Raw genomic sequence first — 24723 nt, forward strand, 5'->3', positions numbered from 1 at the left:
CTTACTGATTTTCTATCTGGATGAGCTATCCACTGATGTAAGTGAGATGTTAAAGTCTGTTACTGTCAATTTCTCTCTTTCGGTATGTTAATATTTGCTTTATGTATTTAGGTGCTCCTATTTGAGTGCCTAGGTACTTAGAGTTGTTACATTATCTTGTTGGATTGATCCCTTTATCATTATGCAGTGCCCTTCTTTGCCTCTTGTGGCAGCCTTTGTTTTCTAATCTAGTTTGTCTAATAAAAGTATTGCTACCCTGGCTTAATTTTTTTCCACTTCCATTTACATGGGATATCTTTTTCTATCCCTCCACATTCAGTCTGTTGGTGCTTTTAGATCCGAAGTGAGTCTCTTGTAGGCAACATATAGATGGTCTTGTTTTTCTTTTTTACAAAATCCGTTCAATCACCCTATGTCTTTTGAATGGAATATTTAGTCCATTTACAGTTAAAGTAGTTATCGGTAGGTATGTACATATTGACATGTTGTTAATTATTTTCTGGTTGTTTTTAGTTCTTCTCTGTTCCTTCTTCTCTTGCTCTCTTTCCTTGTGGTATGATGGGTTTCTTCAGTGTTATGCTTGGATTCCTTTCTTTTTATTTTTTGTGCTTCTATTATACATTTTTGATTTGTGGTTACCATTGGGTTCATGTATAACATCTTATATGTGTAACAGTCTATATTGTTAATGGTCACTTAAATTTAAATACCTTTTTAAAGCACTAAATTTTTACTCCCCTCTCCATGTTTTATGTATACGATGTCATATTTTACATCTTTTCATTTTGCGTATCCCTTGGCTAATTTTTGTAGCTGTAATTGATTTTATTATTTTACTGTTTTAACCTCCATGCTGGCTTTAAAAAAAAAAGATTTTATTTATTTATTTGAGAAAGAGCGAGATAGCGAGAGCAGGAACACAAGCAGGGGGAGTGGGAGAAGCAGGCTTCCCATGGAGTGGGGAGCCCGATGTGGGGCTCGATCCCAGGACCCTGGGATCATGACCTGAGCGGAAGGCAGACGCTTAATGACTGAGCCACCTAGGTGCCCCCATGCTGGCTTTCTAAGTGATTAGTCTACTAACTTTACTATACATTTGCTTTAAATACCTGCAAAGTATTTTCCTTTCATAATTTTCTTCTAGTTATGGCCTTTTGTTTCCACTATAGAATTTCCTTTAATGATTCTTCTAAGCCTGTTGACTGTGATGAACACCTTTAACTTTTGTCTAGGAAACTCTGTCTCTTTCTATTCTGAATGACTCTTGCTGTGTAAGGTATTCTTGATTGTAGGCTTTTTTCTTTCAGCTTTAAATATATCATGACACTTTAAATATATCATGACGCTTCCTTCTGGCCTGCAAAGTTTTTTGCTGAAAAATAAGCTGAAATCCTTACAATTTTTTTTTCTGAATAACTGTTTTCTATTGCTAATTTTAAAATTATCTCTTTATCCTTACTTTTTACCAATTATGTGTTTTGGTATGTATCTCCTTCTGTTCATCTTGTTAGGAGCTCTCTGAGCTTCTTGAAACTGGATGTTTGTCTCCTTCCCCAGATTAGGGAATCTTTTATTTTTTTCAAATAATTTTCTGTCCCCTTCTCCCTTTCTTCTTTCTGGGATCCCTATAAATGCAAATATTATTACATTTGATGGTATCACTGAGTTCCCTTAACCTATTCTCATTTTTCATTCTTTTTTTCTTTTTGCTGTTCAATTTGGTTGTTTTCCATTACCCTCTCTTCCAGATTACTGATCCATTCTTCTGCATTCTTAATCTTCTATTGATTACCTCTACTATAAGTTTTATTTCAGTTATTGAATTCTTCATCTCTAACTAGTTCTTTTTTATATTTTCTCTTTGTTAAAGTTCTCACTGAGTGTATCCACTTTTCTCAAGTCCAGGGAGTATCCTTATGACCATCACTTTGAATTCTTTATCAGGCATTTTGCTTATCTGAGTTTTATTTAGCTCTTTTACTGTGATTTTGTCTTATAGTTTAATTTCTGAAATTCCTCTGTCTCCTCATTTTGTCTAACTCTCCCTGTTTGTTTCTGTGCATGAGGGAGTTCAGCAACATCTGGTCTTGAAAGTATTGGCCTTGTGTAGAAGGGGACCTGTAGGTATGCCTGGGTGACTCAGTCATTAGGTATCTGCCTTTGGCTCGGGTCATGATCCTGGGGTCCTGGGATCGAGCCCCACATCGGGCTCCCTGCTCTGCAGGAAGTCTGCTTCTCCCTCTCCCACTTCCCCTACTTGTGTTCCTTCTCTTGCTGTGTCTCTCTCTATCAAATAAATAAATAAAATCTTTAAAAAAAAAAGAAGGGGACCTCTGGTGCCCTATAGAGCAATTTCCCCCCTGGTCCCAGAACCAGGCACTTCAGGAGTATCCCCTGTGTGGGCTGTATGTGCCCTTCTCTTGTGTCTCAGACATGATTGCGTTCAGCACAGCTGGCTCCAAAGACCTGTTTTACCTGCTGTGGTTGCACTGGGCAGGATTTTCTTTCCACACTGTTGAGAGTCCTGTCTGTAGTGCCTGGGCTTGTTGGTGGGTGGGTTGGCAGTCAGCCTAGCTGTCTACAGTTAGTCCCTTGCCACATCTGCAGGTGCACTGAAGGGAAGGGCGTTCTCCTTACACACCCAGATAAGACACCTGGCTATAAGAACTATAGGTGCACTAATGTGTGGGGTGGGGTTATCTCCCCAGGGTGGGAGTCACTTTGGAGTAGTACTAATCTCAGCCAGGGCTGCCTGCTGAATGCAGCAAGTCAGGTGCTGCTTTGGGGGGATGCCTGCTGAGGTGGGCAGGTTGGATGGGGTGGGTCCACACAGGAATGCTGGGATAGGGCATGCAGTGCTAGCAAAGTAGATTGAGAGTGTTATTGCTGGCTCCTGCAAGCTTCCAGCTACTAGGGGTAGTGGAGGGGAAGAGAAATGGCACTCACCACCTCTTTTGTTCCCAGAGAAATCTGCATATCTCTTCCTCTTCAGTACACATTTTAAGCTTGGTCAGTATATCTACATGTATACCTAGGCACTTTTCAAACTGCTGCTTCTGTGCTGTCTTAGGCCAAGTTATTTAGTATGCTGGCTCTCTAAGGCTAGGGACTCAGTTACCTATCTCTCTTCTGGCTCCCCTTGAGTTAAGCCTGATGGTTTTTAAGGCTCCCAGACTTAAGCACTGCTTATTTTTAGAACTCCTGGAGTTAAGCCCCATTGATTTTCAAAGCCAAACATTATGGGGAGTGTCTTTCCAATGTGGGTCCCTGGGGCTAGGGGTGCCTAGTGTGGGATCTGATCCCTCACTCCTTTCTGCTTATGATGTCCCACCCATTTATGGTTAGTTGCACTGGAGGATTGGTTCCTGACCATGTCTCTGCCCCTCCTCCCCTTTGTGATATAGCTTTCTGTCTACAGTTAGTTGTGGAAGGTCTGTTTTGCCTGTCTTCACATTGTATTCAGAGTTAGTTGCATAGATGAAGTTGTTGCCTCAGTGTGTCCATGGGATGAGGTGAGCTCAGAATCCTAGTTAGCCTTCTTCCCCAGCTCCAAACTCAAGACATTATTTTTTAAATGTTAATACTGCATCTGTATAAATAGCGAAAACACAAGATACTTGTACGATATGAAGAATATTAGAAAATAATTTAGAGCATGTCTCTGCTAGGGATGATTCTAATTATTTTTTCCATATGTCAACTAATTTCACAACACTGTGAGCATTATAAAAGGCAAACCCAAGGAACTTAAAGGTTACCTAACTTGCCCAAAGTTATACCAAAAGTAAGTGGCTAAGCTGGTATTATGTTTATATAAAATATTTATATCTTCTTTAACTATATAGAAATGTAATTGATCAAGAGTAATTTTTCTCTAGGATTTGCTTTAATACTACCTTTATTCAAATAAAACTCTCTTGATCCTTATAAACTATTATATCAAGCTTCAGATATAGGATGTTTGTCCAGGGTTAAGAAGGGCCCTTCCAAAGAGAGTCACAGAAAAGCTCCCTGCTCAAAGTCAACAAATGCGAACAGCAGGAGCAATCATAGCATAATTAATTAGAGAGCTGGTTTCAGCACAGCTAAGTCAGTAGAGTCCTTTTTCCCATTTCTACTTACCATGTGTACAGAGTATGACCACAATCAGCAGCAAGGGTAGAGCTTAGGCATAGGATAAAACCTAAGAGCTATTCTCTCAAGACATTGGGCAGTCTTTACAGGGAAGGATGTACAAAGGGTATTGGGGACAGCAGTAATAATAAAAAAATTACACCTTCAATGACACAGTGAAGAAAAAAGAAAAAAGTCAGATCCACTCAGATGTCAGACACTCTAAAGCTATTCACACCCAGAATAAAGTCCCATTTACTTCTGCAGTTAGGAAGATTGCTAATCTGCCTGCTCTGCACACATTCACAGGAAATCTTGCCTGTCCACATAAAACATAATTAGCCCTCCTTCTACCCACCCCCCAAATTTAATGACTATTGAAGAAAAAACTTACTTAAATGCAAAGAAACTTATATTAATCTTTTATTCATAAAAACTCTGACAACCAGAGGATCAACATTTTTTTTTTTTATGTAGTTTTCCATGATTCCTTGTTTGCGTATAACACCCAGTGCTCCATTCAATACCTGCCCTCTTTAATGCCCATCACCAGGCTAACCCATCCCCCACCCCCCTCTCCTCTAGAACCCTCAGTTTGTTTCTCGGAGTCCATCATCTCTCATGGTTCGTCTCCCCCTCCAATTTCCCCCCCTTCATTTTTCCCTGCCTACTTTCTTCCTTTTTTTTTTTTTTTTTTTTTTAACATATAATGTATTATTTGTTTCAGAGGTACAGGTCTGTGATTCAACAGTCTTACACAATTCACAGCGCTCACCATAGCACATACCCTCCGCAATGTCTATCACCCAGCCACCCCATCCCTCCCACCCCCACCACTCCAGCAACCCTCGGTTTGTTTCCTGAGATTAAGAATTCCTCATATCAGTGAGATCATATGATACATGTCTGTCCCTGATTGACTTTTTTTCACTCAGTATAATACCCTCCAGTTCCATCCACGTCATTGCAAATGGCAAGATTTCATTCCTTTTGATGGCTGCATAATATTCCATTATATATATATACCACATCTTTATCCATTCATCTTTCAATGGATATCTTGGCTCTTTTCATAGTTTGGCTGTTGTGGACATCGCTGCTATAAACATTGGGGTGCACATACCCCTTGGGATCCCTACATTTGTATCTTTGGGGTAAATACCCAGTAGTGCAATTGCTGGATCATAGGGTAGCTCTATTTTCAACTTTTTGAGGAACCTCCATACTGTTTTCCAGAGTGGCTGCACCAGCTTGCATTCCCACCAACAGTGTAGGAGGGTTCCCCTTTCTCCGCATCCCTGCCAAAATCTGTCATTTCCTGACTTGTTAATTTTAGCCATTCTGACTGGTGTGAGGTGGTATCTCGTTGAGGTTTTGATTTGGATTTCCCTGATGCCGAGTGATGTTGAACATTTTTTCATGTGTCTCTTGGCCATTTGGATGTCTTCTTTGCAGAAATGTCTATTCATGTCTTCTGCCCATTTCTTGATTGGATCATTTGTTCTTTGGGTGTTGAGTTTGATAAGTTCTTTATAGATTTTGGATACTAGCCCTTTATCTGATATGTCATTTGCAAATATCTTCTCCCATTCTGTCGGTTGTCTTTTGGTTTTGTTGACTGTTTCTTTTGCTGTGCAAAAGCTTTGAACTATTGGGACTTCATCAGAGGATCAACATTTTAAAAACCATAAGCAGGAAAAGAGAGAATCAAGATGAACATGTGGATCACCAATAAAAATGGACGCTGGATATGAACAGCCAACTTAAAAGGAGAAAACCTGAATTGCCAGTAAATATGTACAACAGTTTCAAACTGAGGAAGAAAAATCTCAGTCCTTGTGTGTAGATGGTCTGCATCCTATGCAGGTATCACTTGGAAGACCGCAGCTGCGCGTTATAATTCCATCCCAGGGTTCCTTTGAAGGACACGGATGAAGGGATCTCCTTTCAGGAGGTTGACCATAAGCAGTGAACCTAGGAATTTGTTTTGCTTGAAGAGAGGATAGCCAGATATACAGATCGAAACCAATACATGAGCTGTGACTAACAGTTTAAGTAAGTGGTTAGAGACTTGGTAAGAAAACTATAGGGAAATCTCTCTGAATGGGCTCAAAGTATGAAGATACTTGTATCCCATATGAGTGCTCACCAGATAATGACCCTCTCAGAGGAAGATTTTGTTATCAGGTGGAAGATTACCCAATGAGGACTTACTTCAGTCAACATCCCTCTCCAGCCACTTATTTAATAGCTCAATGGCCCTACAAAGAAAGTGGCCATGGCAGCAGGTAGGGAGGTTACATGAGAGAACCAGCATGACTTCTACTCACTAAGACCCATCTGGCAACAGCCAAGTACCGAGTACCTGATCCTTCAAAATTACAGACCAACACTGAGCCCCTAATATGGCGTGGTTCTGCAAAAGAAACTGTCAGCTACTCAATAGCAGGTTGATTAAACTGGATTACTTCCATTATGAAAGGAGCAATAGACATTGACAATGTATTTGCCTTCTCTGACTACAACGCTCCTGTCAAAACCATCTCTGAACTTACAAATGTCTCATCCATCACAGAATTTTTTACAGCATCATTCCTTTTTTAAAAATTTTATTTTATTATGTTAATCAGCATACAATACATCATTAGTTTTTGATATAGTGATCCACGATTCATTGTTTTCATATAACACCCAGTGCTCCATGCATCATTTCTAACCTAGGAACTCATTTTATGTCAAATAAAGTGTGGGAATGTGTCCCTGCTCATGGTATTCACTGGTTTTACCATGCCTCTAAAGCACCTGATTTGATAGGACAGTGGAATGACATATTGAAGACAGTTAAGAACTAATTCGGTGGCAACAACTTGCAGTACTAGGGCAGTGTCCTCAAGATACAGCATATACTGTACATCCATGATCAGTATATGATGCTGTTTCTCCAAGAGCCAGGATTCCAGAAACCAAAAGAAGAAAATGGGATTAATTTATATCACTTTGCTTTTAGTAATAAATTAGCAACATTTCTGTTTCTCTTTTCCACAGATTTAGTGTCTGCTAGTCTAGCACTCTTTGCTCTCAAAAGAGGAAAGCTTCCAGCAGGGTACACAGCAATGTTTAACTGTGAGCTGAGACTGCTGCATGGCTCCTTTAGGTGTTTGTGCTAATAAATTAACAGGCAAAGTAGAGAACTTCAGCATTGGTTCTGGTGATTTATCTATCTTTTTTATTGAAGTATAGTTGAGATAAAATATTATTTTAGCTTTATGTGTACAAAATAGTGATTAGACATTTCTATACATTATGAAATGCTCATCATAAGTGTAGTCACCATCTGTCACCATACAAAGTTACTCTAATGTTACTGACTATATTCCCTATACTGTACATTACATCCCCACAACTTATTTATTTTATAACTGGAAGTTTGCAACTCTTACTCCCCTTCAACTCTTTCACCCCCCACTCCTTTATCCAATGGGAACTACCAGTTCCCTGTGTCTGAGTCTGCTTCTGTTTTGTTTTGTTTGTTCATTTGTTTTGTTTTCTAGATTTCACATACAAGTGAAATCATACAGTATTTGTCTTTCTCTTTCTTATTTTCCTTGGCATAATACCCTCTGGATCCATCCATGTTGTCACAAATGACAAAATTTCATTATTTTTAATGGATCAGTAATATCTCATTGTATATATATGCACAACATCTTTTTATCCATTTATCTATCAAGGGCCCTCAAATTGCTTCCATATCTTGGCTATTGTAAACACTGCAGTAAACATAGGAGTGCATATATCTTTGGATTGGTGTTTTTGTTTTCTTCAGATAAATAAGCCAGAAGTAGAATTGCTAGATTGTATGGTATTTCGATTTTTAACTTTTTGAGGAGACTCTATACTGTTTTCCATAGTGGCCGCACCAATTTACATTCCCACCAACAGTGCATAAGGGTTCTCTTTTCTCCTCATCCCAGTAAAGACTGATCTCTCACAGTGGTCACTTCTCTGTCTATCCTACCCCAACCTCAGCATCTGGTTTCAAACATAAAGCATCGTCAATGCTTCATCACCTTCAAACCTTCATCACCTAGGAAGCGTTCGTCAATGCTTCATCACGTCAAACCTTCATCACCTAGGAAGCGTTCTTCTCACTGGTGTTTTGTTCTTTCAGTGTTCTCTGTATTTATAATGATTTTAAAGAAGACGTGTATTAGGTCTATCTGTTTATGTCTTGTTATAGCAGAAGTAAAAATTGTCTTTCTGCTTTCTAATAAGAGATAGAACTTGCAGCCCCACTCCAATTATTTCCAACTTTATTCTGAAAGATTTTACAATACAAGATGATAAAAAACAAAAATAAGAAATACAATAGTGGAAAGGATGATGCAAAATATTTGCATGTCATTTGGATACATATTAGAAAACTTAAAATCATTTACAATTGGATTAATTGAATTCAAAGCTAAAGACAAGATAAATGCATAAAATTTTTTCCATATAATACAGATGAAATGAAAGAAAATATAATAGAGTAAAAGCTTATCAATAGCAACATGTCCTGCAGCAAGAAATAAATATCTAAGAATAAACAAAATAAATAAGATCTTTGTGAAGAAAACTTTACAAATAATATTAGAGATACGAGAAAATGAAGAAGCATACCTCTTCCCTAGATAGGAAAACTAAATATTGTTTTTAAAATTCCATTTTTTGATAATTATTTTACAGGTGTAATGCAATTTCAATCAAAATTGAAGGTGTACCCTGAGAGGTTTGAAAAAACAAAACCAGGGCAGTTGGAAGGAAAAGAATGAGGAAAGAATCAGAACAGGAAAGTAGTAGGAATGAGATCAGAAAGCAAATGGGATCAAATGGCCACTTTTAGGGCTTTGCTTTGAGTGAAATGACAAACCAATGGAGAGTTTTAAGTAAAGGAGTGACATGAACTGAGCTACATTTTAATAGGATCTCTTTAATTACTGAGTCGAGAATAGTTGGCAAGGATAGAAAGAAGATAAATTAAAAAGCTATTACAAAATTAAAACCAACATATAAAATTAGAAAGCAATAAGATTATTATAGATAAGTAAGCAAGAGACAGATAAATTTTAAAAGCTAAAATATGTGAGAAGTTTAATTTTGCTTACAAAATAGTTTAAAAGAAACTAACATTTTTTATCCAATTACCACATTACCAAATATCTTAAAATAGTATGTGTTGGCTAGCATACATCGATTTCAAGAACTACTGGAAAAGACACATACCCACTGGCTTGGTAATTGCCATTCTAGTTATTTATCTTAAGAAAGTCAAATTTAGAAACTAATTTTTCCACAGAAGTGTTTGCCACTGTGTTACTTATTCTATATACTTGCAATGAATAATCTGAAAATGAAATTAAGAAAACAGTTCATTTGTAATAGCATCAAAAAGAATAAAATAATTAGAAATTTGGCAAAAGAAGTTCAACTCTTATACACTGAAACCTACAAAATAGTGTAGAAAGAAATTAAAGACATAAATGGAAAGACTTCCCATGTTCATGTATTGGAAAACTATATTAAGATGTCAGTCAGTAATTTCTAAATTGATCTGCAGATTCAGTACAATTTCCATCAAAATTCCAATAGCCTTTTTGGTAGAAATTGACAAGCTGGTTGTAAAATTTATATGAAAATGTAAGGGACCCAGAATAGCCAAAGAAATCTTTAAAAAGAAGAACAATGTTGGAGGACTCAACTGTTCCAATTTCAAAACTCCTCATAAATGATACTGTGTTATACTGGCATAATAATCAACATGCAGATCAACAGATTAGACCTAAGATTCCAGAAATAAAATCATGTATTTTAGACAAGGATACTAAGGCAATTCAATGGGGGAAAAGAAGAATCTTTTCAATAAGTTTGCTTGAAAATTGGGTATATACATGCAAAAGAATGAATCTGGACCCCTACTTCACACCATATGCAAAATTTTATTTAAAATGTGTCAAAGATCTGTATGTAAGAGCTAAAACAATAGAACTCTTAGAAGAAAACATAAATGTATATGTTAGTAATCTTCGATTAGGCAATGGTTTCTTATATATGACATGTAAACCAAAAATTACCAAAGAAAAACTGGATAAATTGGACTTCATCAAAACTAAAAAGAAAAAAAAATGTACTTCAAAAAACACTATCAAGAAAGTGAAAAGACAGCCCACAGAATGAGTCATCCATTCTATCAAATTCTTGTTAATGTGGATATTTTTATCTCTTCCCATGAATCATAAATGTTCTCAATGGCATTTAAAATGGTGAATCCTTTCCAGAAGGTTTTCAGTTTACTTTGCTCAGATCCATCAGAGGAATCACTTTTTAGGGCAGCTATAACCTTATGAGATGTATTTCTTAAATAATGAGACTTGAAAGTTGAAATGACTGTATGATCCATGGGCTGCAGAATGGATGTTGTGTTAGCAGGCATGAAAACAACATTAATCTCATTGTATATCTTAATCAGAGCTCTTGGGTGATGAAGTGCATTGTCAGTGAGCAGTAATATTTTGAATGAAATCTTTTTTTTCTCTGCAGTAGGTCTCAACAGTGGGCTTAAAATATTCAGTAAATCATGTTGTAAACAGATGTGCTGTAATCCGGGCTTTGTTGTTCCATTTATAGAGCACAGGCAGAGTAGATTTAGCATAACTCTTTGGGGCTCTAGGATTTTCAGAATAGTAAATGAGTATTGGCTTTAACTTAAAGTCTGCATTAGCCCCTAACAAGAGAGTCAGCCTGTCACTTTAAGCTTTGAAGTCAGGTCTTGACTTCTCCTCTCTAGCTATGAAAGACCTAAATGGCATCTTCTTTCAATGTAAGGAATGCTGTTTCCTCTACATCAAAAATCTGTTGTTGAGGGGTGCCTGGGTGGCTCAGTCGATTAAGCATCGCCTTTGGCTTGGGTCGTGATCCCCAGGTCCTGGGATCGAGCCCTGCATCAGGCTCCTTACTCAGCAGGGAGCCTGCTTCTCCCTCTCCCTCTGCCTACTGCTCTCCCTGTTTGTGCTTTTTCTCTCTGTCAAACAAATAAATAAAATCTTAAAAAAATAAAACCTGTTGCTGAGGGTAGTCACTTTCATGAACGATCTTAGCCAGATCTTCTTGGTAACTGCTGCGGCTTCTGCATCAGCACTTGCTGCTTCACCTTGAACTTGTGTTATGGAGACAACTTCTTTCCTTAAATTTCTTGAAAAAAACCTCTGCTAGCTTCAAACGTTTCTTCTGCAGCTTCCTCACCTCTCTCTACCTTTGCAGAATTGAACGTTGGAGCCTTTCTCTGGGTTAGGCTTTGGCTTAAGGGAATATTGTGACTGGTTTGGTCTTCTATCCAATGACTAAAACTTTCTTCATATCCTAAGAGGCCTAGCTATCAGCCCATATTGGCTTTCAATGTGTCTTCCTCACTAGGCTTAATCATTTCTAGCTTTTGATTGAAAGTGAGCGATGTGTGACTCTTCCTTTTACCTGAATACTTAGAGGCCTTTATGTCATTACTTGTTGATCTAATTTCAATATTTTTGTGTCTCTGGGAATAGGGAGGCCTTAAGAGAGAGAGAGAAACAGCTGGTTGGTGGAGCAATCAAAACACACAACGTTTATCAGTTAGGTTTGCCATCTGACATGGGCATGGTTCATGGTGCCCCAGAACAATTACAATAGATTATATCAGAGATTACTGATCACAGATCAGCATAACAAATATAATAATGATGAAAAAGTTTGAAATATTGAGAGTATCACCAAAATGTGATAGACACAAAGTAAGAAAATGCTGTTGGGAAAATGGAACCAATAGATTTGCTCGATGGGGGCTTGCCACAAATCTTCATTTTGTAGAAAAACCAAACTGCAGTGTCTGCAAAGCAAAATAAAGTGAAGTGCTGTAAAATGAGGTATGCCTATAAGGGGTATGGTGTCTGTAGAGAATTCAAACAGTAACAAAACCTATTCAGAATGGGTTTGTTTTTTGTTATCACCATGCCCCAGCCATTTTAAACAATGTTAATGACAAAATTTACTTCCCCCAAAATACTTTGTGTATGTTCTAAAAACTGTTGCAGTTATGGCTGAGTTTCAATAATTTATATGTAAGCTTCAAATTAGCACAAATGTATTACTTTTCCTCTTAACAAATACTGTATTCTCCTTAGACATTAATTCAGGGAATTCCCAATTATACATTCCATATAGATGTCAATTCAGCTACATGTATTTGTTGTAAGAGTTTTCCTAAGGTTACAGATGTTTGACTTATTTTCAGCACTGTTGGTGTCTTCATCCCCTGAGGTACCACATACTCCTGCCTTCAAAGAGTAAACTCAAAGTAAACAATGATAATGCAATGATTGTAAAGACAAACAGAACTTGTTACCTCAATTCTGTCATTCTATATGATGACATGGAATTTTTATTTGTGCTTAAAATGTTTAAAAATAAAACAGAGTGCAAACAGAGAGGTATAAAATTTTGGTTGAGGAAATGCAAATTTTATAGATGTGAAAAACATACATGAATTTGAATGTGTGCAAAATACGTTCTTTTTATGATTGATACTGAAAATAATTTTCTTAAAGGAGGAAAGGTATTTTAAAATGATCTGCTTTGTGGTCAGATAACTAGGTACACCACCGCCCATTACTACCCTCATTCCTTGCTAAGCCTCTTTCAATCCATGTGGGTGACATAACACAGACTTGATTAGTAGATATTTTGAGGAGACACATATTCAGAATCTAATTATTGTTACTGAAACAAAGCATCTGGGTAACATTTAATTTAATAACACAAGAATAATCTTAGAATGCATCCTGAAAAGAATTAAAACCAAATCATTAATAGCCTTTAATAAATAAACATGGATTCGTTTACAAAAACACAGACATGTGTATATGTTTATATACAAAGTATTTTATGTATCTTCTTGGAAAGAATTTAAACACTCTGCTAAGCAAGTCTTAAGTGAAAGTGGAAAATAAAACTGAAAATATGAAACATGCAAAAGTGAGTAGCAATGACAAGGGACTACATACCAAATAGGTGAAATGTGCACAAGATAGAAGTAAAAGGGAAATTCAGAAGCTTTAATATTTTTAATAAAAACAAAGCATGTAAGCATGTTAATGACAAATTAAACTTTTAATTCAAGGAGCTAATGGGAATATTAACTGCATAGGAAGAGAGGAAAAGAAAACACATTTCAATAAAACAGTATGAAACAGTTGTAACAAATATAATAAGCACACTAAGAATTATAATTTTAACTAATATTTAAAAGAAATGAAAGAATTATTTAAATGGACTAATACTATGAAAAGATAAGAAGCATAAAATATGCTTAAACTCATTTACAATCAAAGAATTGCAAACTAAAATAGGAAAACAATTTTCCCATCAGATGAGCTAATTTATTACTGGTTACAGCAAGTGATCGAAAAGCTGTAATACAACGAGGTCTCTGATACACAGTTGATGGAATTTGAATTGGTACAGCCTTTTTGGAAGGAATTTGTCAGTACTTACATAACAAGTGACCATACCCTCTTGACCTGACAATTCAGTCTATAGGAATATGTTTTACAGAAAGACTTGCTTACCTGTTCACAAAGATATTTGTACAAGAATATTCATAGCATCATTTTTATAATAACAAAAAATAGAAAACAGCCTAAAAGCCGATCAACACAGTATTTCTATCTTATGGATTATTATGCTGTCATTAAATAAAATGACTCAGATCTGTATGTACTAGAATAAAAGAACTCAACTCCCTAAATCCCAAGCACATTATTAAGTGAAGAGAGCCTAACCCATGGAAAAATACGCCATATTATCCCAGTTTTGGAAATAAATTTTTTTAAACTTAATGCATGGAAATAGTAAATGCATGGAAAGCAGTCTGGAAGAACACACAACAAACCTTTTCCTCTTGGGGTAACATTGGAATTGGGCTAGGGAGATAATAGAGAACTTTTATTTTTCATTCCATATATTTCTTTATTATCCATAGTTCTTAAAAGAATACAATGATGAATAATTTGTAATTGTGAAATATATAACCATTAAAATACATAAATAGAGATTAGCATAAGAATGGTCAATGGATGATAGCCCAGAAGCTAATATGAAAGACAGGATAATTGTAGAGTGATCTCTGGAACCAGCCTGCCCTTCTGCCACTGTGTGGTCTTGGGAAGGCAATCAACCATTTTGTCTCAGTTTTTTCATCTGTGAAATAGGGATAGTTAATGGGATATTATGCAAGCAAAAATGTGTAAAATCCTTTAGTACGATGTTTAGCATTTACAAAACACTCAAAGTACGTATAAAAATAATGTTAGCGGTTTGTACTAAAGTCAAGGGAGTAAATCTGCTCTGCACTGAGAATGCTTACATAGTTGACATAGACGAAAGGAGCAGTTGCCATGGTGGCTTAGGAGATGAGTATGGCTATAATACTGAATGACAAATTAGGGCATTAGAAGGACAGGAGGAAGCTGCAGAGCTTCAGAACTATTGATGAAAATCTAAAAGAATTGTGGCGATATGAGGGAAAATTAAAGCTAGTTGTGGAAGCTTAAGAAAGAGTGTACTGAATCAATTAGTTACGAGAAACTTAGAAGTTTTAGTGAGATTTTTAAACATTTCTCCAGCACAGAAAATAACGGAATTGGTAAAATGAACTATCTACATAAACCCCAAGGGATGTAGACATCATATTTTTGGTGTGGTCATTTATTTTAGCATTTTGGTAGCATTTTGAATACCATGTGTTTAATTTGTATTAAAATACATTCAATCATAACACACTGAATTTGCTATGTTTTTATTTTTTTAAGAGTTTATTCATTTGAGCAAGAGAGAGAGAGCACAAGCAGGGGAAGCTGCACGCAGAGGGAGAAGCAGGCTCCCTGCTGAGCAGGGAGCCCAACGCGGGGCTCGATCCCGGAACCCTGGGATCATGACCTGAGCCGAAGGCAGATGCTTAACCGACTGAGCCACCCAGGCGCCCCATGAATTTGCTATGTTTTTAAATAAAGTTAGGACATTTAACATATTTGTTGACCCCTAAATTTCAGTCTGTGTTTATTTTTATAATTAGTAAAGAGACATGGAGGAGACCTACAAGCATAATTTCAGTAGCTTTAGTTACAGCTAACTGCACTCATGTCTGGTGTGTCCTAAATCTCATGGCAAAAGATGATGTAAAGGGAGAGACTAGGGGGAAGACTAGGGTGAAGGGTGAGCAAGGGAACAAATGGAATGGGAAGTTCGCATGACATTTTTTCCACCACACATTCCGACATGTCTTTCCCACACCAACAACTATTCTAATAGCATTTTGACTTCTTTCTGCTCACTCATGTGTTTTGGAAGAAGACAGATGAAAAGAGTGGACAGACACATAGATAAACTGAAAAGGGTCAATGTATGTCTTTGTGACAAGGAAATGTACTTTTGTGCATATGTACATGGATCCTTGAAACTTGTAAGGCAGTATCTCACTTGAAGTAAACTCAGTATATGAAAATAATACCCAACATGTGCAAAACACACATTAAGAGGTTATTATTTATTTTTAAAAGACGATTTCATTTCATGAATAAGTATTCTCTTGAGATTTTTTTAAGTTACCAAGCTACCCCATCATCCTAAACATAAAACTCGGTTTACACACAATGCTTTAGAAATGTCTCAAATTGTGCCCAAATTCCAAAAGCAGAAACATAGCTATGTCAAATGTGGGTCACTAATAATATTTCTACAATTCTTAGGGTCTAATGTAGGTGAGCATGATGATATTTTACAAGCCTAATAATCTTTGGGGCAGGTAGAGAGCTTTTCCTAAGCTACTTATAAAGTGAAATTGGAAGAATTAATGAAGAGGAAACTTCTGCTCAACAAGTGGATTGGCTGAATTAAACGTATGTTCTTGCTTTGTCACCTATAAAATTCGAGAAAATGTTTTATAATACACATTTGAATCTCTATTTTCGTTTTCTGATCTTAGATCTCTGTAACACTTAAGAGTGGAAACTTGGCCAGGCTTTATCCCTTTTTGATATCTAATTAAACCTGATTTAGTGGAGAATTTATCAGCCTGCCTTTTCCCTCATATTTCATTTATGAATATGGACAGACACCCATTTTGCCATGCACTGTATGTTGAAAGATCAAATACATCAGCATAATTTAAATAAATCTGAGCCCTATAAATTCCCACTGGATGCAAGACCACAAATGGAAGCAAGAACAAGGGCATGCTCAATGACATGAAAATGCAACTAATTTAAAACACAAAGGAAATACATTTGTATGGAGTGCCTAATAAATCTACAGCATTCATTTCCACAGGATTTTAGTGAGGCAAATACCTCAGCAAATTTCAAGAAAGAATTACGCATTCACAGCCTGGGAAAACAATATTTGTGGCTATGAGGCTACGTGAACTATCAATTTACATGCTTTATTTTGAGTTGAGAGAGACGCCAGTCAACTTTTGAGAATAGTAAAAATTCCTTGATAATTAGGGAATGTGCTAAAGTAAATATATCTTTATATATGGAGTCTTCGTTTCTTTAATTTTTTTATTTGATGGGTTTATTTCATATAGCATGGGGGTTATAGATATGGCCAAAATGTATTCTTGTCTGTCTTTGAATTGATTAGACCAGTAGATCATCAGCATAATCATCAAATCAACTCCTGAAAGGCTGGATGAAATGCAAAAACACTAATTTTTATGGTAACACATATGAATTTGTATAAGAGCATTAGTGGAAGAGAAGGAAAAGAAGAGAAAAATGATAAAGAGAAAAGAAAGAGTGAATGAAAACTGGAGGATAGAAAGAAAAAAAAAAGGCCTAGAGGTAATAGCATGGCAAGAGCGACAGAGCGGTTCTGAACCAAAACAGAGATAAGAAATCAAGCTTTGCTAATGAAATACAGAAAGCCTTTATTTTTTCCTCTTCGTTAGTAATGTTTCTTAATTCACAATCTTCCATGTAATGTGCATGCCAATGTTTTATCTTTTACTCATCTTTCCATGCCAGCAGTTACTAAAGAAGAGGGACTCATGTAAGCTCCACTTTATCCAGATACCTTTTCACAAGTCTGAGGTGTTTTTTTTTTTAACTTATTAAGGTATAATTGACATATAATGTTGTATTAAATTTAGGTGTACAACATAATGATTCAACATTTTTATACATTGCAAAGTGATTACCACAATAAATCGAGTTATCATCTGCTACCTTAAACGGTTAATACAGTATAATTGACTATCTTCCCTTCGCTCTGTATTACATACACATGACTTACTTATTTTATAGCTGAAAGATTGTACTTCTTGATCTCCTTCACCCATTTTCCCGCCCTTCCTTCCCTTCCTCTCTGGCAACCACCAGGCTGTTCTCCTTATCTATGAGTCTGGGTTCTGGTTTGATTTTGTTTTGTTTTTTATCTTCCACATATAAGTGAAATTATGTAGTATCTGTCTTTCTCTGTCTGACTTCTTTCACTTACCATAATACCCTCAAAGTCCATCCATGTTGCTGCAAATGGCAAAATTGCATTCTGTTTTATGGTTAAGTGGTAACCCATTTGTGTGTGTCTGTATCTGTGTGTGTGTGTGTGTGTGTATACCTTTCTGAATTAGTGTTTTCATTTTCTTTACATAAATCCCCAGTAGTGGAATTGCTGGATTATATGGTAGTTCTATTTTTAATTTTTTGAGGAACCTCAATATTGTTTTCCATAGTGGCTGCACCAATTTACATTCCCACCAACAGTGCACGAGAGTTCCCTTTTCTCCACATCCTCACCAATACTTATTTATTATTAGCCATTCTGGCAGAGGTAAGGTGATACCTCATTGTGTTATTTATTTATTTGTATTAGAGTTGACATGCAGTGTTATATTAGTTTCAAGTATATAACCTAGCAATTCAACAATTCTATACATTATGCAACGTCACTGTAATAAGTGCAGTCACCATTGTCTCTATGCAATATTATTGTGGTATTACTGACTATATGCCCTGTGCTGTATTTTTCATCTCCATGACTTATTTTATAACTGAAAGTTTGTATCTCTTCTTCTTCACCTTTTTCACCCATCCTCCACCCCCACCCTCTGACAACCTCCAGTTGTCTTTATGTTTACATGTCTATTTTCATTTATCTATTTGATTTGTTTTTGATATTCCACATATAAGTGAAATCAGATGATATTTGTCTTTATCTTTCTGCTTTTTTCACTTAACATAATACCCTCTCCATCCATCCATGTTGTCGCATGTGGCAAGATGTCACTTTTTTTATGGTTGAGTTATATTCCATTGTGTATATATACCACATCTTTTTATCCATTCATCTATAGATGGACACTTAAGTTGCTTTCATATCTTGGCTATTGTAAATAAAGCTGCAATGAACGTAGGGGTGCATGTATCTTTTTGAATTCATGTTTTTGTTTTCCATAGATAAATACATAGAAGTGGAATTACTGGATCGTATGATATTTCTATTTTTAATATTTTCAGGAACTTCCATACTGTTTTCCACAGTGGTTGCACCCATTTACTTTCTTGTCAACAGTGCATAAGTGTTACCTTTCCTTCACATCCTCGCCAACACTTGTTGTTTCTTTTTAATACTAACTATTCAGACTGGTGTGAGATGACATCTACATTTCCCTGATGATGAGGGATTTTTGACCATCTTCACACCAGCATCTCTTGGCCATCTGTATGTTTTCTTTGGAAAAATGTCTATTCAGGTCTCCTGCCCATTTTTTAATGGATTCTTTTGTTGTTTTTGAGTTCTATACAGTTTTTATATATTTAGTATTAACCCCTCATTGAATATATCATTTACAAATATCTTCTTCATTCAGTAGATTGCCTTTTTATTTTATTTCCTTTGCTGTGCAAATGCTTTCTATGTTGGTGTGATCCCAGTAATTTTGCTTTTGTTTCCCTTGACTGAGGAAACAAATTCACAAATAGGTTTCCAAGGCTTATGTCCAAGAGATTACTGCCTATTTTCTTTTAGGAGTTTTTATGATTTCAGGTCTCACTTTGAGGTCTTTGATTCATTTGGAGTTTATTTTGCATGTGCTGCAGGAAAATGGTCCAGTTGTTTCTTTTGCATGTAGCTGTCCAATTTTCCCAGCACCATTTATCAAAGAGATCATCTTTCCCCATTGTATATTCTTGTCTCCTTTGTCATAGATTAATAGATCATATAAGCAAGAGTTTATTTCTGGACTCTCTATCCTGTTCCATTCATTTATGTGTCTTATTTTTGTGTCTGTATCATACTGTTTTGATTACTATACTTTGTAGTGTCTCTTAATAGCTGGTATTGTGATACTTCCAGTTTTGTTCTTCTTTCCCAAGATTGCTTTGGCTAGTCAAAGTCTTTTGTGATTCTATACAAATTTTAAAATTATTTGTTCTGGTTCTCTGAAAAATTCCAGAAGAATTCTGATAGGGATTGCATTGAATCTGCATCTTGCTTTGGGTAGTATGAACATTTTAACAATACTGGTTTTTCCAATCCGTGAGCATGGAATATTTTCTCATTTGTTTATGTCACCTTCAGTTTCTTTCATCAATGTCTTACAGTTTTTAGAATATAGATCTTTCACCTCCTTGGTTAAATTTATTCCTAGGTATTTTATTTCTTTTGGGGCAGTTGAAAATTGGATTGTTTCTTAAATTTCTTTCTGGAACTTCATTATTTGTGTATAGAAACACAACATATTTCTGTATATTTTGTATCCTGCAATTTTACTGAATTCATTATTAGTTCTAATAGTTTTTTGGTGGAGTCTTTAAGGTTTTACATATAGTATTGTGTCATCTACAAATACTGAAAGTTTTACTTCCTCCTTACTAATTTGGATGCTTTTTATTTCTTTTTGAATGCTATGGCTAGGATTTCTGGTATTATGAAACAGTTACAAGAATAAAATGAAAAAAAAAAAACCCACAAGCGTGTGGAGGCTAAGCAATATGTTACTAAAAAGCCAATAGGTCAACAAAGAAAGAGGAAATCAAAAATACATGGAAACAAATGAAAATGAAAACACAACAGTCCAAAATATTTGGGACACAACAAAGGCAGTTTTAAACAGGCAGTTTATAGCTATATAGGCTTCCCTCAAGAAACAAGAAAAATATCAGGTATATAATCTAACTTTACACCTAAAAGAACTAAAAAAAGAGGAACAAACAAAGCTTAAAATTGGTAGAATGAAGGAAATAACAAAGATCAGAGCAGAAATACATGAGATAGAGACAAGAATAGAAAAGATCAATGAAACCAAGAGCTGGTTATTTGAAAAAATAAAAGTGATAAACCTTTGGATAGCCACTGTTTTCTGATATTCTGTCTAGATGATCTATCCATTGATGTAGTGTGGTGGTGAAGTACCCAACTATTAGTATTACTGTCAGTTTTTCCCTTTATCTCATTTAATATTTGCCTCATGTATTTAGGTAGTCCTATGTTAGGTGCATAGATATTTAAAATTGTTATGTCCTCTTGTTGGATTGATCCCTTTATGATTATGTAATGTCCTTATTTGTCTCGTTACAGTATGTATGTGTGTATTAATTTATTTATTTTAATTTATGTATTTTCAAGCCTTTATTTAAGTTCCAGTTAACATACAGAGTAATATTAGTTTCAGGAGTAGAATTTAGTGATTCATCAGTTACATACAGCACTCAGTGCTCATCATGATAAGTGCCCTCCTTGATACCTATCACCCATTTAACCCATCCCCCTGCCCATCTCCCCTCCAGCAACCCTCGTTTATCCTCTATAGTTAAGAGTCTGTTTTATATTTGACTCTCTTTTTTCCCTATGTTCATTTGTTTTGTTTCTTAAATTCCATATATGAGTGAAGTCATATATTATTAGTCTTTCTCTGACTGACATATTTCACTTAGCATAATACTCTCTAACTCCATCCACATCATTGCAAATGGCAAGATTTCATTCTTTTTGATGGCTGAGGAATACTGCATTATAGTTACACACACACACACACACACACACACTCCAGTTTTTCCTTATCCATTCATCACTTGATGGACATTTGGGCTCCTTCCATAATTTGGCTATTGTTGATAATGCTGCTATAAACTTTGGGGTGCATGTATCCCTTCAAATCAGTATTTTTGTATCCTTTGGGTAATACCTAGTAGTGCAATTACTGGATCATAAAGTAGTTCTATTTTTAACTTTTTTGAGGAACCTCCATAGTTTTCCAGAGTGGCCGTACCCGTTTGCATTCCTTCCAATGGTGTAAGAGGGTTCCCCTTTCTCTGCATCCTTGCCAACACCTGTTGTTTCCTGAGTTGTTGATTTTAGCCATTATGACAGGTATAAGGTGATATCTCATTGTAGTTTTGATTTGTATTTCCCTGATGATGAGTGATGTTGAGCATCTTTTCATGTGTCTGTTAGCCATCTGGATGTCTTTTTTGGAAAACTCATGTCTTCTGCCCATTTCTTAACTGAATTCTTTGTTTTGGGGTATTAAGTTTGGTAAGTTCTTTATAGATTTTATTTTTTTATTTTTTTTAACATTCTTAGTTTATTAATCCTCTCATGAAAAATCTGCACAACCAGCACAGATAAAGCCACTGCAGCATCTTTACTCCTTCTGTTGTCCAATCTCCAGCTCACTTTTTGCCAGCACCAACATTGGCTTTTGCAGTCCCCCTGACTTTCTTCATTCTGTTCTTGCGTTCCTTTTGCTGTTTTCTTGATGTCTTTTTCTTCTCATACAGGCCATGTCTTGCGAGTCTGTGTTTGGGTTCATTTTTCTTTGCATAATCCAAGAAATCATATATCATGCCAAAGCCAGTTGTCTTGCCACCACCAAAATGGGTTCTGAATCCAAACACAAATATGACATCTCGTGTGGTCTTGTACATTTTAGCTAGTTTTTCCCAAATTTCTGTCTTAGGTACTGTTGCCTTTCCGGGGTGAAGAACATCAATGACCATCTGTTTCCGCTAAAGTAGTTGGTTAGTCATGAACTTCCTGGTCCGGATAGTTACTGTGTCGTTCATGATGGCGGCCAAGCTTCAAGCAGCCGGGGAGGAAAAGAGCTCTTTATAGACTTTAGATACTAACCCTTTATCAGATATGTCCTTTGCAAATAACTTTTCCCATTCCAAAAGTTGCGTTTTAGTTTTGTTGATTGTTTCCTTCACTGTGCAGAAGTTTTTATCTTGAGTAAGTCCCATTAGTTCATTTTTGCTTTTGTTTCTCTTGCCTCAGGAGACATATCTACTAAGAAGTTGCTACAGCTAATGTCAAAGAGGTTGCTGTATGTGTTCTCCTCTAGAATTTTGATGGTTTCCTGTCTCACATTTAGGTCTTTCATCTATTTTGAATTTATTTTTGTGTATGGTGTAACAAAGTGGTCCAGTTTCATTCTTCTGCATGTGGCTGTCCAGTTTTCCCAACATCATTTGTTGAAGAGACTGTCTTTTTTCTATTGGATATTCTTTCCTGCTTTGACAAAGATTCGTTGACCATATACTTGTGGATCCATTTCTGGTTTTTCTATTCTGTTCCATAGATCTATGTGTCTATTTTTGTGCCAGTACCATACTGTTTTCATCACTACAGCTTTGCAATATAACTTGAAGTCCAGAATTGTAATGCCTTCAGCTTTGCTTTTCTTTTTTTTAAGATTGCTTTGGCTATTTGGTGTCTTTTGTGGTTCCATACAAATTTTAGGATTGTTCTTGTTCTGTGTAAACTGCTGGTGGTATTTTGATAGCGATTGCATTAAATGTGTAGATTGCTTTAGGTAATAGAGACATTTTAACAATGTTTGTTCTTCCAATCCATGAGCATAGAATGTTTTTCCATTTCTTTGTGTCCTCTTCAATTTCTTTCATAAGTGTTCTATAGATTTCAGAATATAGATCATTTACCTCTTTGGTTAAGTTTTTTTTTTTTAAAAGATTTTATTTATTTATTTGATAGAGAGAGACAGCGAGAGAGAGAACACAAGCAGGGGGAGTGGGAGAGGGAGAAGCAGGCTTCCCGCGGAGCAGGGAGCCCGATGTGGGGCTCGATCCCAGGACCCTGGGATCATGACCTGAGCCGAAGGCAGACGCTTAACGGACTGAGCCACCCAGGCGCCCCTCTCTTTGGTTAAGTTTATTCCTAGGTATCTTGTGTTTTTTGGTACAATTGTAAATGGGATTAATGCCTTGATTTCTCTTTCTGCTGCTTCATTAGTGATGTATAGAAATGCAACAGACTGGGGCACCTGGGTGGCTCAGTCGTTAAGTGTCTGCCTTCGGCTCAGGTCATGATCCCAGGGTCCTGGGATCGAGCCCTGCATCGGGCCCCCTGCTCAGCAGGAAGCCTGCTTCTCCCTCTCCCACTCCCCCCGCTTGTGTTCCCTCTCTCGCTGTCTCTCTCTCTGTCAAATAAATAAATAAAATCTTTAAAAAAAAAAAAAGAAATGCAACGGACTTTGGTACATTGATTGTGTATCCTGTGTCTTTACCAAATTTGTGTATCAGTTGTAGCAATTTTTCGGTGGGGTCTTTCAGATTTCTACAGAATATCATGTTGTCTATGAATAGTGAAAGTTTGTCTTTCCCTTGCCAATTTGGATGCCTTTTATTTCTTTTTGTTGTCTGATTGCTGAGGCTAGGACTTCCAGTATTATGTTAAATAACCGGTGAGAGTGGACATCCCTGTATTGTTCCTGATTGTAGAGGAAAAACTCTCAGTTTTTCCACATTGAGGATGATACTAGCTTTGGGTTTTTTGTTTTTTGGGCTTTTTTAAAGATTGTATTTATTTAACTTGAGAGAAAGATGGGGCACACTAATCAGGGGGCCTGGGGGAGGGGCAGAGAAGAGGGAGAAGCAGATTCCCCTGCTGAGCAGGGAACCCAATGCGGGGCTCCAACCCAGGACCCTGACATCATGACCTGAGCCAAAGGCAGGAGCTTAGCCAACAGAGCCACCCAGGTGCCCCTAACTTCGGTTTTTTTGTATAAGGCCTTTATGATGTTGAGGTATGTTCCCTCTATCCCCACTTTGCTGAGGGTTTTTATCAAGAATGGATGCTCTACTTTGTCAAATGTTTTTTCTGCATCTATTGAGAGGATCATATCCTTTTGTTTATTAATGTGTATCACGTTGATTGATTTGTGAATATTGAATCATCCTTGCAACTCAGGAATAAATCCCACTTGATCATGGTAAACGATTCTTTTAATGTACTGTTGGATCTGACTTGATAGTATTTTGTTGAGAATTTTGCATCCATGTTCATCAGGGATATTGGCCTGTAATTCTCTTTTTTAGTGGAGTCTTTGGTTTGGAATCAGGGTAATGCTGGCATCATAGAATGATTTGGAAGTTTTCCTACTATTTCCATTTTTTGGAAAAGTTTGAGAAGAATAGGTATTAACTTTTCTTTAAATGTTTGGTAGAATTCCCCTGGGAAGCCTACTGGCCCTGGCTTTTGTTTGTTGGGAGATTTTTTTATTACTGATTCAGTTTCTTTGCT

The 24723-nt window shown here is 36.4% G+C and overlaps 1 protein-coding gene and 1 pseudogene across 1 annotated transcript in view; one reads left to right on the forward strand and one right to left on the reverse strand.

The window, feature by feature from the left end:
• LOC116632261 overlaps positions 1-24723 on the forward strand; it is a 598396-nt gene that overhangs the window by 488265 nt on the left and 85408 nt on the right. The window lies entirely within an intron of this gene.
• On the reverse strand, positions 21791-22247 carry LOC116632262 (annotated as a pseudogene).

This window comes from Phoca vitulina, unplaced genomic scaffold (genome assembly GCF_004348235.1).
Source record: "Phoca vitulina isolate PV1807 unplaced genomic scaffold, GSC_HSeal_1.0 scaffold6, whole genome shotgun sequence".
Taxonomy (NCBI): domain Eukaryota; kingdom Metazoa; phylum Chordata; class Mammalia; order Carnivora; family Phocidae; genus Phoca; species Phoca vitulina.